The sequence below is a fragment of the Phyllobates terribilis genome, unplaced genomic scaffold (assembly GCF_046119375.1).
Source record: "Phyllobates terribilis strain yellow unplaced genomic scaffold, ASM4611937v1 Scaffold_66__1_contigs__length_7565176, whole genome shotgun sequence".
NCBI classification, from domain to species: domain Eukaryota; kingdom Metazoa; phylum Chordata; class Amphibia; order Anura; family Dendrobatidae; genus Phyllobates; species Phyllobates terribilis.
In genome coordinates this window covers 2,344,228-2,365,958 of record NW_027362826.1, presented here as the reverse complement: position 1 = coordinate 2,365,958, position 21,731 = coordinate 2,344,228, and the positions used below count along the sequence as shown (strand labels likewise).

At 56.5% G+C, this 21,731-nt stretch overlaps 1 long non-coding RNA gene across 1 annotated transcript in view; it reads left to right on the top strand.

Annotated features, from left to right (window-relative positions):
* Positions 1-4,826: 4,826 nt before the first annotated feature.
* The window catches only part of LOC141193546 (uncharacterized), a 44,140-nt gene continuing 27,235 nt past the window's right edge, over positions 4,827-21,731 (top strand). The window contains exon 1 of the long non-coding RNA XR_012266458.1: positions 4,827-5,086. This is a non-coding gene — a long non-coding RNA (uncharacterized lncRNA). The remainder of the gene's footprint in view (positions 5,087-21,731) is intronic.

Here is a 21,731-nt window from a genome sequence, read left to right as displayed (position 1 = left end):
GATAAACCGTCATCTGAACTTGTCCCTTAACTTACATTGGTCTGTGAGGTGATCTGAAAGAAGAAAATCCAGTGCTGACTTCTAGAACATTTGGGGTAACTTTCCCGCATTGGTCTCTACATGATCTGTGAATTCAGGGAACTGCTAGATCTGCGGCAGATAAAAGAGGGATTATATCAAAATGACATCATGCAGACCAGCAAGTGACACATCGCTGGGATAAGGTCCTCTGCCCCGACTTGTTGCTTTTAGATTACATAGCAAAAACCTGATGACAGTTTCCCTGTAATAAAATCCCAGAGCTTCTCACATGGGAAATCCAGCGGGTGGCAGATACTGGCCTGGAATCCTGTAGATACACAGTACTGCCGTCGCCTATACACTGCATTGTGAAAGGATTTGGCCCCCTTGAACTTTTCTACCTTTTGCCACATTTCTGGCTTTAAACATAAAGATATAAAATTCTATTTTTTGGGGGAAGAATCAACAACAAGTGGGGCACAATCGTGACGTGGAATGAAATTTATTTGCTATTTTAAACTTTTTTAACAAATTAAAAACTGAAAAGTGGGGCGTGCAATATTATTCGGCCCCCTTGAGTTAATACTTTGTAGTGGTAGGGGTATGCCTCTATCAGTTTTGCACATCGAGTGGCTGAAATTCTTGCCCATACTTCCTTGCAAAACAGCTCGAGCTCATTGAGGTTGGATGGAGGGCGTTTGTGAACAGCAGTTTTCAGCTCTTTCCACAGATTCTCGTTTGGATTCAGGTCTGGACTTTGACTTGGCCATTCTAACACCTGGATATGTTTATTTTTGAACCATTCCATTGTAGATTTTGCTTTATGTTTGGGATCATTGTCTTGTTGGAAGATAAATCTCCGTCCCAGTCTCAGGTCTTTTGCAGACTCCAACAGGTTTTCTTCCAGAATGGTCCTGTATTTGGCTCCATCCATCTTCCCATCAATTTTAACCATCTTCTCTGTCCCTACTGAAGAAAAGCAGGCCCAAACCATGATGCTGCCACCACCATGTTCGACAGTGGGGATGGTGTTTTGAGGGTGATGAGCTGTGTTGCTTTTACGCCAAACATATCGTTTTGCATTGTGGCCAAAAAGTTTGATTTTGGTTTCATCTGACCAGAGCACCTTATTCCACATGTTTAGTGTGTCTCCCAGATGGCTTGTGGCAAACTTCAAACGAGACTTTTTATAGATATCTTTGAGAAATGGCTTTCTTCTTGCCATTCTTCCATAAAGCCCAGATTTGTGCAGTGTATAACTGATTGTTGTCCTATGGACAGACTAACCCACCTCAGCTCTAGATCTCTGCAGTTCATCCAGAGTGATCATGGGCCTTTTGGCGGCATCTCTGATCAGTCTTCTCCTTGTTCGAGATGAAAGTTTAGAGCAGTGTTTCCCATACTCCAGTCCTCACAGACCCCACAGGTCATGTTTTCAGGATTTCCATAGTATTGCACAGGTGAGAAAATTCCTGATGCCTTGATGATACTTCCATCACCTATGCAATACTAAGGAAATCCTGAAAACATGACCTGTGGTGGTCCGTGAGGACTGGAGTTTGGGAAACACTGGTTTAGAGGGACGGCCGGGTCTTGGTAGATTAGCATTGGTCTGATACTCCTTCCATTTCAATATGATCGCTTGCACAGTGCTCCTTGAGATGTTTAAAACTTGGGAAATCTTTTTGTATCCAAATCCGGCTTTGAACTTCGCCACAACAGTATCTCGGACCTGCCTGGTGTGTTCCTTGGTCTTCATGGTGCTCTCTGCACTTGAAACAGAACCCTGAGACTATCACAGAGCAGGTGCATTTATACAGAGACTTGATTACACACAGGTGGATTCTAGTTATCGTTACCAGTCATTTAGGACAACATTGGATCAGTGGATTCTAGTTATCGTTACCAGTCATTTAGGACAACATTGGATCATTCAGAGATCCTCACTGAACTTCTGGAGTGAGTTTGCTGCACTGAAAGTAAAGGGGCCGAATAATATTGCACGCCCCACTTTTCATTTTTTATTTTTAAGTTTAAAATATCCAATAAATTTCATTCCCACTTGTTGATTCTTCCCCAAAAAATGTGAATTTTATATCTTTATGTTTGAAGCCAGAAATGTGGCAAAAGGTGGAAAAGTTCAAGGGGGCCAAATCCTTTCACAATGCAGTGTATCTACCACTCGCTGACCTCCCTCTGTGAGAAGCTGATGGTTATTAATGATGGAATACAATGTTTTATTATAGCGGTGAGTGCTGCATTCACTTCTTACACTCATTCATGTGGATTTGTCTGATTAGTGACCTGCACCAGCTTATATCATGGGGCTGCTCAAAGTATAAAAATTTACCAAAAAGGTGTGTTCTGTTTATTTTCTTTTGGTTTCCATTTTTTTTTACTTTTTTTTTTTTCTTTACGTGGATCTTTCTATAAAAAATAAAATATAGTCAACCTCTGGTATGCTCTACTACCATGAGATCCCCATAATAAAGGCAGAATTTAATAAAGGGTCACACATTTATCCAAGACATTGAAAGTTATGGTTAAAAAGGTAAAAAGACTTTTCTTTTTTTGCAGCAAAATTGGCTACAATTGCCCAGACAGGTTATATTTGCCCACAGCGTGGGACTGGGGAGACTGGGGCCCACCCTACAGCTAGATGCAGATACCTGTTAGCCGTTATCCCCGTTATAGTGGGACCTCGACTGTAAAACACAGGCGGCTCCTACACAGCTACTGTGCGCACAGCACAACTGGGATGGACAATTACGGTCGTTTGCATTAAAGAGCTTCTTTGGTGAAAACAAGTTATCACCGATCCATGGGCTCCTCAGGATTGGTGATAACTTAATGATCGTTTGGGTCCGACCATTGGAAACTGCACTGAACAGAATTGGGAAGTTTTATCCCTGACAGGACACTTTTATCCCCATTTTAAAATGCAGCGGCAGGTGGGATGTCTGACCGCAGATCCATTCATTCTCTTTGGGGCTTCCAGAAAAAAACAAGAGCAGAGCTCGCAGCCATTGAGGGAATGAATGGATCAGTGGTGAAGTCGCACATGCTGCTCCAGTCTAGTGGGGATAAAAGCTCCACATTCTACCAATCGGTGCGGGTCCCGGCAGTCAGACCCCCACCAATCAATAACTTATCACTTATCCTTTGGAAAGGTGATTACTTGTTTTCACAGTAGAATTCCTGTAAGTGCATCTTGTTCCAAGTATTTAATCACAAATCTAAATAAAGATTATTCTCCTAATTAATATCAGAGAGAACAATTGACTGCTATACACAACACAATCCACTTTTTCAAGACCAATAATACCACATTCAAGGGAGAACTAACGTGACACTGTTACCAGACCACTTATTACCTGCATAAAGCGACCGAATAATCCCATGTAGAAGGGAGAAATACAGCCACACCGTGACCAGACCACATATTACCACCACATAGTGACTCAATAATACCACATATTGTATAAGGGACAAATATCGCCACACCATGACCAGACCAGATTTTAGCAGCATATAGCGACCAAATTATTCCACATAGAAGGGAGAACTACCGTCACACCGTGAGCAGACCACATATGACCACCACATAGTGACCGAACAATACCTCATACTGTAAAAGGGACAAATATCGCTACACCATGACCAAACCAGATATTACCAACATATAGCGACCAAATAATTCCACATACAAGGGAGAACTACCGTCACACCGTGAGCAGACCACATATGACCACCACATAGTGACCGAACAATACCTCAGACTGTAAAAGGGAGAAATATCGCCACACCATGACCAGACCAGATATTACCAACATATAGCGACCAAATAATTCCACATACAAGGGAGAAATACCACCACACCATGTCCACACCACATAGTGACCAAATAATAACACATACAGGGATAAATACCACACCATGACCGGACCAGATATTACAACATAGTGACCGAATATTACAATACTGATCATTAATGAAATGTCCTCGGACGCACATTCAGTTGAAACCAGTGGGCCCCCTCTACGTCCTGCTCAGGGTCCTGCCAAGGACCCTGGCCCACCGGATAATCGTCCAGTGTCCCGGTGCTCCAGTCAGACCCTGTTTGCCCACCAAACTCATCCATTTAAATGTCTGATTTTAGAGTTTGCATTGTGTTCCTTTTCTTTGCTTATAAAAACATAATAATTATAGTCTATGGACCTTCTCTGATGCTGATGGTTCACAAAAGAAATTTGAGACATGTTTGATTGTAATCTGATTTGCAGATAAAGCTGGCCCATTCAAATGATTGGATTGCCAAAAAAAGATCCATTTGCATCCTTGTTCTGTATGTTTTTCACTGACTAATGTTAGAAGTTTGTAAATCTTCATCACTTTTTTTCTCTCATCAATAGGTGGCAGAAAATGTCATTTTTCAACATGAGGAGAGAAAACGTCATTCCATCACTTTACCTGATGGGCCCATGCAGGGTCGGACTGGCCTGGTGTGATAAATTCCCGGTGGGCCCCGATGAGAGAGTGAGAGAATTGGTAGCGGGGGCTCTTAAAAAGTGCGGGCCCTTTAAAAGCGCAGCCGAAAGAAATGTAGCGTCGCGTGCGGCGCTCATACTATTCAGTGGTGACAGCGGGTGACGCGCATAGTCACATGACAGGAGGACGTGATCTTGGTGGGCGGTGACACGCACCGCGCTCTGCTTTCCCGCTGGTGGCTGGCAGTTGTGTGGTGTCAGGTGACACGCTGACGTCACGCTCTCCTCTCCCTGCTCCCCTGCCGGCTCTTCATACGCCGACGCCGCGCTCTGCTCTCCAGTCCCGGCTCCTGCTCCCTTGGAATTGGCCTTGTAACACCGGCTCCCGTCCGGGTATGTAACACCGCACCGCCCTCTTCTCTCCTGCTCTCTTGGCCTTTTAAGCCGGCTCCTGGGCTGAGTATGCGGTGACCTGCACTCTGCTCTCTCACCATCACCCTGGAAACAAGGCTGCCGGCCCCGGCTACAGCTCTCCCTGCTTCAACTTCAAGTCAAGTGCAATAGCCACGTTTTTCTGGGTGAGTGTTCCCAGCATTGGTCATCATCCATATATGGAGGGGTCGCAGGCTGGTCACATGGTGACATGGATGGAGACATGGGGCTGAAGGGGGGGCTGGCTGGACCCATGGGGACATGGGGCTGAAGGGGGGGCTGGATGGACCCATGGGGACATGGATGGGGACATGGATGGGGACATGGATGGGGACATGGATGGACCCATGGGGACATGGATGGGGACATGGATGGACCCATGGGGACATGGATGGGGACATGGATGGACCCATGGGGACATGGATGGGGACATGGATGGACCCATGGGGACATGGATGGACCCATGGGGACATGGATGGGGACATGGATGGGGACATGGATGGACCCATGGGGACATGGATGGGGACATGGATGGACCCATGGGGACATGGATGGACCCATGGGGACATGGATGGGGACATGGATGGACCCATGGGGACATGGATGGGGACATGGATGGACCCATGGGGACATGGATGGGGACATGGATGGACCCATGGGGACATGGATGGGGACATGGATGGACCCATGGGGACATGGATGGACCCATGGGGACATGGGGCTGAAGGGGGGGCTGGATGGACCCATGGGGACATGGGGCTGGATGGACCCATGGGGACATGGATGGGGACGGATGGACCCATGGGGACATGGATGGGGACATGGATGGACCCATGGGGACATGGATGGACCCATGGGGACATGGATGGGGACATGGGGCTGAAGGGGGGGCTGGATGGACCCATGGGGACATGGATGGGGACATGGGGCTGAAGGGGGGGCTGGATGGACCCATGGGGACATGGATGGGGACATGGGGCTGAAGGGGGGGCTGGATGGACCCATGGGGACATGGATGGGGACATGGGGCTGAAGGGGGGGCTGGATGGACCCATGGGGACATGGATGGGGACATGGGGCTGAAGGGGGGGCTGGATGGACCCATGGGGACATGGATGGGGACATGGGGCTGAAGGGGGGGCTGGATGGACCCATGGGGACATGGATGGGGACATGGGGCTGAAGGGGGGGCTGGATGGACCCATGGGGACATGGATGGGGACATGGGGCTGAAGGGGGGGCTGGATGGACCCATGGGGACATGGATGGGGACATGGGGCTGAAGGGGGGGCTGGATGGACCCATGGGGACATGGATGGGGACATGGGGCTGAAGGGGGGGCTGGATGGACCCATGGGGACATGGATGGGGACATGGGGCTGAAGGGGGGGCTGGATGGACCCATGGGGACATGGATGGGGACATGGGGCTGAAGGGGGGGCTGGATGGACCCATGGGGACATGGATGGGGACATGGGGCTGAAGGGGGGGCTGGATGGACCCATGGGGACATGGATGGGGACATGGGGCTGAAGGGGGGGCTGGATGGACCCATGGGGACATGGATGGGGACATGGGGCTGGATGGACCCATGGGGACATGGGGCTGGATGGGGACATGGGGCTGGATGGGGACATGGGGACATGGATGGGGACATGGGGCTGGATGGACCCATGGGGACATGGATGGGGACATGGGGCTGGATGGACCCATGGGGACATGGATGGGGACATGGGGCTGGATGGACCCATGGGGACATGGATGGGGACATGGGGCTGGATGGACCCATGGGGACATGGATGGGGACATGGGGCTGGATGGACCCATGGGGACATGGATGGGGACATGGGGCTGGATGGACCCATGGGGACATGGGGCTGGATGGACCCATGGGGACATGGATGGGGACATGGGGCTGGATGGACCCATGGGGACATGGGGCTGGATGGACCCATGGGGACATGGATGGGGACATGGGGCTGGATGGACCCATGGGGACATGGGGCTGGATGGACCCATGGGGACATGGATGGGGACATGGGGCTGGATGGACCCATGGGGACATGGGGCTGGATGGACCCATGGGGACATGGATGGGGACATGGGGCTGGATGGACCCATGGGGACATGGGGCTGGATGGACCCATGGGGACATGGGGCTGGATGGACCCATGGGGACATGGGGCTGGATGGACCCATGGGGACATGGGGCTGGATGGACCCATGGGGACATGGGGCTGGATGGACCCATGGGGACATGGGGCTGGATGGACCCATGGGGACATGGGGCTGGATGGACCCATGGGGACATGGATGGGGACATGGGGCTGGATGGACCCATGGGGACATGGATGGGGACATGGGGCTGGATGGACCCATGGGGACATGGATGGGGACATGGGGCTGGATGGACCCATGGGGACATGGATGGGGACATGGGGCTGGATGGACCCATGGGGACATGGATGGGGACATGGGGCTGGATGGACCCATGGGGACATGGATGGGGACATGGGGCTGGATGGACCCATGGGGACATGGATGGGGACATGGGGCTGGATGGACCCATGGGGACATGGATGGGGACATGGGGCTGGATGGACCCATGGGGACATGGATGGGGACATGGGGCTGGATGGACCCATGGGGACATGGATGGGGACATGGATGGACCCATGGGGACATGGATGGGGACATGGATGGACCCATGGGGACATGGATGGGGACATGGATGGACCCATGGGGACATGGATGGGGACATGGATGGACCCATGGGGACATGGATGGGGACATGGATGGGGACATGGATGGGGACATGGGGACATGGATGGGGACATGGGGACATGGATGGGGACATGGATGGACCCATGGGGACATGGATGGGGACATGGATGGACCCATGGGGACATGGATGGGGACATGGATGGACCCATGGGGACATGGATGGGGACATGGATGGACCCATGGGGACATGGATGGGGACATGGATGGACCCATGGGGACATGGATGGGGACATGGGGACATGGATGGGACATGGGGACATGGATGGACCCATGGGGACATGGATGGGGACATGGATGGACCCATGGGGACATGGATGGGGACATGGATGGACCCATGGGGACATGGATGGGGACATGGATGGACCCATGGGGACATGGATGGGGACATGGATGGACCCATGGGGACATGGATGGACCCATGGGGACATGGATGGGGACATGGATGGGGACATGGATGGGGACATGGATGGACCCATGGGGACATGGATGGGGACATGGATGGACCCATGGGGACATGGATGGGGACATGGATGGACCCATGGGGACATGGATGGGGACATGGATGGACCCATGGGGACATGGATGGACCCATGGGGACATGGATGGGGACATGGGGACATGGATGGGGACATGGATGGACCCATGGGGACATGGATGGGGACATGGATGGACCCATGGGGACATGGATGGACCCATGGGGACATGGATGGGGACATGGATGGACCCATGGGGACATGGATGGGGACATGGATGGACCCATGGGGACATGGATGGGGACATGGATGGACCCATGGGGACATGGATGGACCCATGGGGACATGGGGCTGAAGGGGGGGCTGGATGGACCCATGGGGACATGGGGCTGGATGGACCCATGGGGACATGGATGGGGACGGATGGACCCATGGGGACATGGATGGGGACATGGATGGACCCATGGGGACATGGATGGACCCATGGGGACATGGATGGGGACATGGATGGACCCATGGGGACATGGATGGGGACATGGATGGACCCATGGGGACATGGATGGACCCATGGGGACATGGGGACATGGATGGGGACATGGATGGGGACATGGATGGACCCATGGGGACATGGATGGGGACATGGATGGGGACATGGGGACATGGATGGGGACATGGATGGACCCATGGGGACATGGATGGGGACATGGATGGACCCATGGGGACATGGATGGGGACATGGATGGACCCATGGGGACATGGATGGGGACATGGATGGACCCATGGGGACATGGATGGGGACATGGATGGGGACATGGATGGACCCATGGGGACATGGATGGGGACATGGATGGACCCATGGGGACATGGATGGGGACATGGATGGACCCATGGGGACATGGATGGGGACATGGATGGACCCATGGGGACATGGATGGGGACATGGATGGACCCATGGGGACATGGATGGGGACATGGGGACATGGATGGGGACATGGATGGACCCATGGGGACATGGATGGGGACATGGATGGACCCATGGGGACATGGATGGGGACATGGATGGACCCATGGGGACATGGATGGGGACATGGATGGACCCATGGGGACATGGATGGACCCATGGGGACATGGATGGGGACATGGATGGACCCATGGGGACATGGATGGACCCATGGGGACATGGATGGGGACATGGATGGACCATGGGGACATGGATGGGGACATGGATGGACCCATGGGGACATGGATGGGGACATGGATGGACCCATGGGGACATGGATGGGGACATGGGGCTGGATGGACCCATGGGGCTGGATGGGGACATGGGGCTGGATGGACCCATGGGGACATGGATGGGGACATGGATGGACCCATGGGGACATGGATGGGGACATGGATGGACCCATGGGGACATGGATGGACCCATGGGGACATGGATGGGGACATGGATGGACCCATGGGGACATGGATGGGGACATGGATGGACCCATGGGGACATGGATGGGGACATGGATGGGGACATGGATGGACCCATGGGGACATGGATGGGGACATGGATGGACCCATGGGGACATGGATGGGGACATGGATGGACCCATGGGGACATGGATGGACCCATGGGGACATGGATGGGGACATGGATGGACCCATGGGGACATGGATGGACCCATGGGGACATGGATGGGGACATGGATGGACCCATGGGGACATGGATGGGGACATGGATGGACCCATGGGGACATGGATGGGGACATGGATGGACCCATGGGGACATGGATGGGGACATGGATGGACCCATGGGGACATGGATGGGGACATGGGGACATGGATGGACCCATGGGGACATGGATGGGGACATGGATGGACCCATGGGGACATGGATGGGGACATGGATGGACCCATGGGGACATGGATGGGGACATGGATGGACCCATGGGGACATGGATGGGGACATGGATGGACCCATGGGGACATGGATGGGGACATGGATGGACCCATGGGGACATGGATGGGGACATGGATGGACCCATGGGGACATGGATGGGGACATGGATGGACCCATGGGGACATGGATGGGGACATGGGGACATGGATGGACCCATGGGGACATGGATGGGGACATGGATGGACCCATGGGGACATGGATGGGGACATGGATGGACCCATGGGGACATGGATGGGGACATGGATGGACCCATGGGGACATGGATGGGACATGGGGACATGGATGGACCCATGGGGACATGGATGGGGACATGGGGACATGGATGGGGACATGGATGGACCCATGGGGACATGGATGGGGACATGGATGGACCCATGGGGACATGGATGGACCCATGGGGACATGGATGGGGACATGGATGGACCCATGGGGACATGGATGGACCCATGGGGACATGGATGGGGACATGGATGGACCCATGGGGACATGGATGGACCCATGGGGACATGGATGGGGACATGGATGGACCCATGGGGACATGGATGGACCCATGGGGACATGGATGGGGACATGGATGGACCCATGGGGACATGGATGGACCCATGGGGACATGGATGGGGACATGGATGGACCCATGGGGACATGGATGGGGACATGGATGGACCCATGGGGACATGGATGGGGACATGGATGGACCCATGGGGACATGGATGGGGACATGGGGACATGGATGGGGACATGGATGGGGACATGGATGGACCCATGGGGACATGGATGGGGACATGGATGGACCCATGGGGACATGGATGGGGACATGGATGGACCCATGGGGACATGGATGGGGACATGGATGGACCCATGGGGACATGGATGGGGACATGGATGGACCCATGGGGACATGGATGGGGACATGGATGGACCCATGGGGACATGGATGGACCCATGGGGACATGGGGCTGAAGGGGGGGCTGGATGGACCCATGGGGACATGGGGCTGGATGGACCCATGGGGACATGGATGGGGACGGATGGACCCATGGGGACATGGATGGGGACATGGATGGACCCATGGGGACATGGATGGGGACATGGATGGACCCATGGGGACATGGATGGACCCATGGGGACATGGATGGGGACATGGATGGACCCATGGGGACATGGATGGGGACATGGATGGACCCATGGGGACATGGATGGACCCATGGGGACATGGATGGACCCATGGGGACATGGATGGGGACATGGATGGACCCATGGGGACATGGATGGGGACATGGATGGACCCATGGGGACATGGATGGGGACATGGATGGACCCATGGGGACATGGATGGGGACATGGATGGACCCATGGGGACATGGATGGGGACATGGATGGACCCATGGGGACATGGATGGACCCATGGGGACATGGATGGGGACATGGATGGACCCATGGGGACATGGATGGACCCATGGGGACATGGATGGGGACATGGATGGACCCATGGGGACATGGATGGGGACATGGATGGACCCATGGGGACATGGATGGACCCATGGGGACATGGATGGGGACATGGATGGACCATGGGGACATGGATGGGGACATGGATGGACCCATGGGGACATGGATGGGGACATGGATGGGGACATGGATGGACCCATGGGGACATGGATGGGGACATGGATGGACCCATGGGGACATGGATGGGGACATGGATGGACCCATGGGGACATGGATGGACCCATGGGGACATGGATGGGGACATGGGGACATGGATGGACCCATGGGGACATGGATGGGGACATGGATGGACCCATGGGGACATGGATGGACCCATGGATGGACCCATGGGGACATGGATGGACCCATGGATGGACCCATGGGGACATGGATGGACCCATGGGGACATGGATGGGGACATGGATGGACCCATGGGGACATGGATGGGGACATGGATGGACCCATGGGGACATGGATGGGGACATGGATGGACCCATGGGGACATGGATGGGGACATGGATGGACCCATGGGGACATGGATGGGGACATGGATGGACCCATGGGGACATGGATGGGGACATGGATGGACCCATGGGGACATGGATGGGGACATGGATGGACCCATGGGGACATGGATGGGGACATGGATGGACCCATGGGGACATGGATGGGGACATGGATGGACCCATGGGGACATGGATGGACCCATGGGGACATGGATGGACCCATGGGGACATGGATGGGGACATGGATGGGGACATGGGGACATGGATGGACCCATGGGGACATGGATGGGGACATGGATGGACCCATGGGGACATGGATGGGGACATGGATGGACCCATGGGGACATGGATGGGGACATGGATGGACCCATGGGGACATGGATGGGGACATGGATGGACCCATGGGGACATGGATGGGGACATGGATGGACCCATGGGGACATGGATGGACCCATGGGGACATGGATGGGGACATGGATGGACCCATGGGGACATGGATGGACCCATGGGGACATGGATGGAGACATGGGGACATGGATGGACCCATGGGGACATGGATGGACCCATGGGGACATGGATGGGGACATGGATGGACCCATGGGGACATGGATGGGGACATGGATGGACCCATGGGGACATGGATGGGGACATGGATGGACCCATGGGGACATGGATGGGGACATGGATGGACCCATGGGGACATGGATGGGGACATGGATGGACCCATGGGGACATGGATGGGGACATGGATGGACCCATGGGGACATGGATGGACCCATGGGGACATGGGGCTGAAGGGGGGGCTGGATGGACCCATGGGGACATGGGGCTGGATGGACCCATGGGGACATGGATGGGGACGGATGGACCCATGGGGACATGGATGGGGACATGGATGGACCCATGGGGACATGGATGGGGACATGGATGGACCCATGGGGACATGGATGGGGACATGGATGGGGACATGGATGGACCCATGGGGACATGGATGGGGACATGGATGGACCCATGGGGACATGGATGGGGACATGGATGGACCCATGGGGACATGGATGGGGACATGGATGGACCCATGGGGACATGGATGGGGACATGGATGGACCCATGGGGACATGGATGGGGACATGGATGGACCCATGGGGACATGGATGGGGACATGGATGGGGACATGGATGGGGACATGGGGACATGGATGGACCCATGGGGACATGGATGGGGACATGGATGGACCCATGGGGACATGGATGGGGACATGGATGGACCCATGGGGACATGGATGGGGACATGGATGGACCCATGGGGACATGGATGGGGACATGGATGGACCCATGGGGACATGGATGGACCCATGGGGACATGGATGGGGACATGATGGACCCATGGGGACATGGATGGGGACATGGATGGATCCATGGGGACATGGATGGGGACATGGATGGACCCATGGGGACATGGATGGACCATGGGGACATGGATGGGGACATGGATGGACCCATGGGGACATGGATGGGGACATGGATGGACCCATGGGGACATGGATGGGGACATGGATGGACCCATGGGGACATGGATGGGGACATGGATGGACCCATGGGGACATGGATGGGGACATGGATGGACCCATGGGGACATGGATGGGGACATGGATGGACCCATGGGGACATGGATGGGGACATGGATGGACCCATGGGGACATGGATGGGGACATGGATGGACCCATGGGGACATGGATGGGGACATGGATGGACCCATGGATGGACCCATGGGGACATGGATGGACCCATGGGGACATGGATGGGGACATGGATGGACCCATGGGGACATGCATGGGGACATGGATGGACCCATGGGGACATGGATGGGGACATGGATGGACCCATGGGGACATGGATGGGGACATGGATGGACCCATGGGGACATGGATGGGGACATGGATGGACCCATGGGGACATGGATGGGGACATGGATGGACCCATGGGGACATGGATGGACCCATGGGGACATGGATGGGGACATGGATGGACCCATGGGGACATGGATGGGGACATGGATGGACCCATGGGGACATGGATGGACCCATGGGGACATGGATGGGGACATGGATGGACCCATGGGGACATGGATGGGGACATGGATGGACCCATGGGGACATGGATGGGGACATGGATGGACCCATGGGGACATGGATGGGGACATGGATGGACCCATGGGGACATGGATGGACCCATGGGGACATGGATGGGGACATGGGGACATGGATGGACCCATGGGGACATGGATGGGGACATGGGGACATGGGGCTGAAGGGGGGGCTGGATGGACCCATGGGGACATGGATGGGGACGGATGGACCCATGGGGACATGGATGGGGACATGGATGGACCCATGGGGACATGGATGGACCCATGGGGACATGGATGGGGACATGGATGGACCCATGGGGACATGGATGGGGACATGGATGGACCCATGGGGACATGGATGGACCCATGGGGACATGGATGGGGACATGGATGGACCCATGGGGACATGGATGGGGACATGGATGGACCCATGGGGACATGGATGGGGACATGGATGGACCCATGGGGACATGGATGGGGACATGGATGGACCCATGGGGACATGGATGGGGACATGGATGGACCCATGGGGACATGGATGGGGACATGGATGGACCCATGGGGACATGGATGGGGACATGGATGGACCCATGGGGACATGGATGGGGACATGGATGGACCCATGGGGACATGGATGGGGACATGGATGGACCCATGGGGACATGGATGGGGACATGGATGGACCCATGGGGACATGGATGGGACATGGGGACATGGATGGACCCATGGGGACATGGATGGGGACATGGGGACATGGATGGGGACATGGATGGACCCATGGGGACATGGATGGGGACATGGATGGACCCATGGCGACATGGATGGACCCATGGGGACATGGATGGGGACATGGATGGGGACATGGATGGACCCATGGGGACATGGATGGACCCATGGGGACATGGATGGGGACATGGATGGACCCATGGGGACATGGATGGACCCATGGGGACATGGATGGGGACATGGATGGACCCATGGGGACATGGATGGACCCATGGGGACATGGATGGGGACATGGATGGGGACATGGATGGACCCATGGGGACATGGATGGACCCATGGGGACATGGATGGGGACATGGATGGACCCATGGGGACATGGATGGGGACATGGATGGGGACATGGATGGACCCATGGGGACATGGATGGGGACATGGATGGGGACATGGGGACATGGATGGGGACATGGATGGGGACATGGATGGACCCATGGGGACATGGATGGGGACATGGATGGACCCATGGGGACATGGATGGGGACATGGATGGACCCATGGGGACATGGATGGGGACATGGATGGACCCATGGGGACATGGATGGGGACATGGATGGACCCATGGGGACATGGATGGGGACATGGATGGACCCATGGGGACATGGATGGGGACATGGATGGACCCATGGGGACATGGGGCTGAAGGGGGGGCTGGATGGACCCATGGGGACATGGGGCTGGATGGACCCATGGGGACATGGATGGGGACGGATGGACCCATGGGGACATGGATGGGGACATGGATGGACCCATGGGGACATGGATGGGGACATGGATGGACCCATGGGGACATGGATGGACCCATGGGCACATGGATGGGGACATGGATGGACCCATGGGGACATGGATGGGGACATGGATGGACCCATGGGGACATGGGGACATGGATGGGGACATGGATGGACCCATGGGGACATGGATGGGGACATGGATGGACCCATGGGGACATGGATGGGGACATGGATGGACCCATGGGGACATGGATGGGGACATGGATGGACCCATGGGGACATGGATGGGGACATGGATGGACCCATGGGGACATGGATGGACCCATGGGGACATGGATGGGGACATGGATGGACCCATGGGGACATGGATGGGGACATGGATGGACCCATGGGGACATGGATGGGGACATGGATGGACCCATGGGGACATGGATGGACCCATGGGGACATGGATGGGGACATGGATGGACCCATGGGGACATGGATGGGGACATGGATGGACCCATGGGGACATGGATGGACCCATGGGGACATGGATGGGGACATGGATGGACCATGGGGACATGGATGGGGACATGGATGGACCCATGGGGACATGGATGGGGACATGGATGGGGACATGGATGGACCCATGGGGACATGGATGGGGACATGGATGGACCCATGGGGACATGGATGGGGACATGGATGGACCCATGGGGACATGGATGGACCCATGGGGACATGGATGGGGACATGGGGACATGGATGGACCCATGGGGACATGGATGGGGACATGGATGGACCCATGGGGACATGGATGGACCCATGGATGGACCCATGGGGACATGGATGGACCCATGGATGGACCCATGGGGACATGGATGGACCCATGGGGACATGGATGGGGACATGGATGGACCGATGGGGACATGGATGGACCCATGGGGACATGGATGGGGACATGGATGGACCCATGGGGACATGGATGGGGACATGGATGGACCCATGGGGACATGGATGGGGACATGGATGGACCCATGGGGACATGGATGGACCCATGGGGACATGGATGGGGACATGGATGGACCCATGGGGACATGGATGGGGACATGGATGGACCCATGGGGACATGGATGGGGACATGGATGGACCCATGGGGACATGGATGGACCCATGGGGACATGGATGGGACATGGATGGACCCATGGGGACATGGATGGACCCATGGGGACATGGATGGGGACATGGATGGACCCATGGGGACATGGATGGGGACATGGATGGACCCATGGGGACATGGATGGGGACATGGATGGACCCATGGGGACATGGATGGGGACATGGATGGACCCATGGGGACATGGATGGGGACATGGATGGACCCATGGGGACATGGATGGACCCATGGGGACATGGATGGGGACATGGATGGACCCATGGGGACATGGATGGGGACATGGATGGACCCATGGGGACATGGATGGACCCATGGGGACATGGGGACATGGATGGACCCATGGGGACATGGATGGGGACATGGATGGACCCATGGGGACATGGATGGACCCATGGGGACATGGATGGGGACATGGGGACATGGATGGACCCATGGGGACATGGATGGACCCATGGGGACATGGATGGGGACATGGATGGACCCATGGGGACATGGATGGGGACATGGATGGACCCATGGGGACATGGATGGGGACATGGATGGACCCATGGGGACATGGATGGGGACATGGATGGACCCATGGGGACATGGATGGGGACATGGATGGACCCATGGGGACATGGATGGGGACATGGATGGACCCATGGGGACATGGATGGGGACATGGATGGACCCATGGGGACATGGATGGACCCATGGGGACATGGGGCTGAAGGGGGGGCTGGATGGACCCATGGGGACATGGGGCTGGATGGACCCATGGGGACATGGATGGGGACGGATGGACCCATGGGGACATGGATGGGGACATGGATGGAACCATGGGGACATGGATGGGGACATGGATGGACCCATGGGGACATGGATGGGGACATGGATGGGGACATGGATGGACCCATGGGGACATGGATGGGGACATGGATGGACCCATGGGGACATGGATGGGGACATGGATGGACCCATGGGGACATGGATGGGGACATGGATGGACCCATGGTGACATGGATGGGGACATGGATGGACCCATGGGGACATGGATGGGGACATGGATGGACCCATGGGGACATGGATGGGGACATGGATGGGGACATGGGGACATGGATGGACCCATGGGGACATGGATGGGGACATGGATGGACCCATGGGGACATGGATGGGGACATGGATGGACCCATGGGGACATGGATGGGGACATGGATGGACCCATGGGGACATGGATGGGGACATGGATGGACCCATGGGGACATGGATGGACCCATGGGGACATGGATGGGGACATGGATGGACCCATGGGGACATGGATGGGGACATGGATGGATCCATGGGGACATGGATGGGGACATGGATGGACCCATGGGGACATGGATGGACCCATGGGGACATGGATGGACCATGGGGACATGGATGGGGACATGGATGGACCCATGGGGACATGGATGGGGACATGGATGGACCCATGGGGACATGGATGGGGACATGGATGGACCCATGGGGACATGGATGGGGACATGGATGGACCCATGGGGACATGGATGGGGACATGGATGGACCCATGGGGACATGGATGGGGACATGGATGGACCCATGGGGACATGGATGGGGACATGGATGGACCCATGGGGACATGGATGGGGACATGGATGGACCCATGGGGACATGGATGGTGACATGGATGGACCCATGGGGACATGGATGGGGACATGGATGGACCCATGGATGGACCCATGGGGACATGGATGGACCCATGGGGACATGCATGGGGACATGGATGGACCCATGGGGACATGGATGGGGACATGGATGGACCCATGGGGACATGGATGGGGACATGGATGGACCCATGGGGACATGGATGGGGACATGGATGGACCCATGGGGACATGGATGGGGACATGGATGGACCCATGGGGACATGGATGGGGACATGGATGGACCCATGGGGACATGGATGGACCCATGGGGACATGGATGGGGACATGGATGGACCCATGGGGACATGGATGGGGACATGGATGGACCCATGGGGACATGGATGGACCCATGGGGACATGGATGGGGACATGGATGGACCCATGGGGACATGGATGGGGACATGGATGGACCCATGGGGACATGGATGGGGACATGGATGGACCCATGGGGACATGGATGGACCCATGGGGACATGGATGGGGACATGGATGGACCCATGGGGACATGGATGGGGACATGGATGGACCCATGGGGACATGGATGGGGACATGGGGACATGGGGCTGAAGGGGGGGCTGGATGGACCCATGGGGACATGGATGGGGACGGATGGACCCATGGGGACATGGATGGGGACATGGATGGACCCATGGGGACATGGATGGGGACATGGATGGACCCATGGGGACATGGATGGGGACATGGATGGACCCATGGGGACATGGATGGGGACATGGATGGACCCATGGGGACATGGATGGACCCATGGGGACATGGATGGGGACATGGATGGACCCATGGGGACATGGATGGGGACATGGATGGACCCATGGGGACATGGATGGGGACATGGGGACATGGATGGGGACATGGATGGGGACATGGATGGGGACATGGATGGGGACATGGATGGACCCATGGGGACATGGATGGGGACATGGATGGACCCATGGGGACATGGATGGGGACATGGATGGACCCATGGGGACATGGATGGGGACATGGATGGACCCATGGGGACATGGATGGGGACATGGATGGACCCATGGGGACATGGATGGGGACATGGATGGGGACATGGATGGACCCATGGGGACATGGATGGACCCATGGGGACATGGATGGGGACATGGATGGACCCATGGGGACATGGATGGACCCATGGGGACATGGATGGGGACATGGATGGACCCATGGGGACATGGATGGACCCATGGGGACATGGATGGGGACATGGATGGACCCATGGGGACATGGATGGACCCATGGGGACATGGATGGGGACATGGATGGACCCATGGGGACATGGATGGGGACATGGATGGACCCATGGGGACATGGATGGGGACATGGATGGACCCATGGGGACATGGATGGGGACATGGATGGACCCATGGGGACATGGATGGGGACATGGGGACATGGATGGGGACATGGATGGACCCATGGGGACATGGATGGGGACATGGATGGACCATGGGGACATGGATGGGGACATGGATGGACCCATGGGGACATGGATGGGGACATGGATGGACCCATGGGGACATGGATGGGGACATGGATGGACCCATGGGGACATGGATGGGGACATGGATGGACCCATGGGGACATGGATGGGGACATGGATGGACCCATGGGGACATGGATGGGGACATGGATGGACCCATGGGGACATGGATGGGAACATGGATGGACCCATGGGGACATGGATGGGGACATGGATGGACCCATGGATGGACCCATGGGGACATGGATGGACCCATGGGGACATGGATGGGGACATGGATGGACCCATGGGGACATGGATGGGGACATGGATGGACCCATGGGGACATGGATGGGGACATGGATGGACCCATGGGGACATGGATGGGGACATGGATGGACCCATGGGGACATGGATGGGGACATGGATGGACCCATGGGGACATGGATGGGGACATGGATGGACCCATGGGGACATGGATGGGGACATGGATGGACCCATGGGGACATGGATGGGGACATGGATGGACCCATGGGGACATGGATGGACCCATGGGGACATGGATGGGGACATGGATGGACCCATGGGGACATGGATGGACCCATGGGGACATGGATGGGGACATGGATGGACCCATGGGGACATGGATGGACCCATGGGGACATGGATGGGGACATGGGGACATGGATGGGGACATGGATGGGGACATGGGGACATGGATGAGCACATGGGGACATGGATGGACCCATGGGGACATGGATGGGGACATGGATGGGCACATGGGGACATGGATGGGGACATGGATGGACCCATGGGGACATGGATGGACCCATGGGGACATGGATGGACCCATGGGGACATGGATGGGGACATGGATGGACCCATGGGGACATGGATGGGGACATGGATGGACCCATGGGGACATGGATGGGGACATGGATGGACCCATGGGGACATGGATGGGGACATGGATGGACCCATGGGGACATGGATGGGGACATGGATGGACCCATGGGGACATGGATGGGGACATGGGGACATGGATGGGGACATGGATGGGGACATGGATGGGGACATGGATGGACCCATGGGGACATGGATGGGGACATGGATGGACCCATGGGGACATGGATGGACCCATGGGGACATGGATGGGGACATGGATGGACCCATGGGGACATGGATGGGGACATGGATGGGGACATGGGGCCATGGATGGACCCATGGGGCCATGGATTTGGACATGGGGCCATGGATGGGGACATGGATGGGGACATGGGGCCATGGATGGACCCATGGGGCCATGGATGGGGACATGGGGCCATGGATGGACCCATGGGGCCATGGATGGGGACATGGGGCCATGGATGGACGCATGGGGCCATGGATGGGGACATGGGGCCATGGATGGACGCATGGGGCCATGGATGGACGCATGGGGCCATGGATGGACGCATGGGGCCATGGATGGACCCATGGGGACATGGATGGGGACATGGGGCCATGGATGGACCCATGGGGACATGGATGGGGACATGGGGCCATGGATGGACCCATGGGGACATGGATGGGGACATGGGGCCATGGATGGACCCATGGGGACATGGATGGGGACATG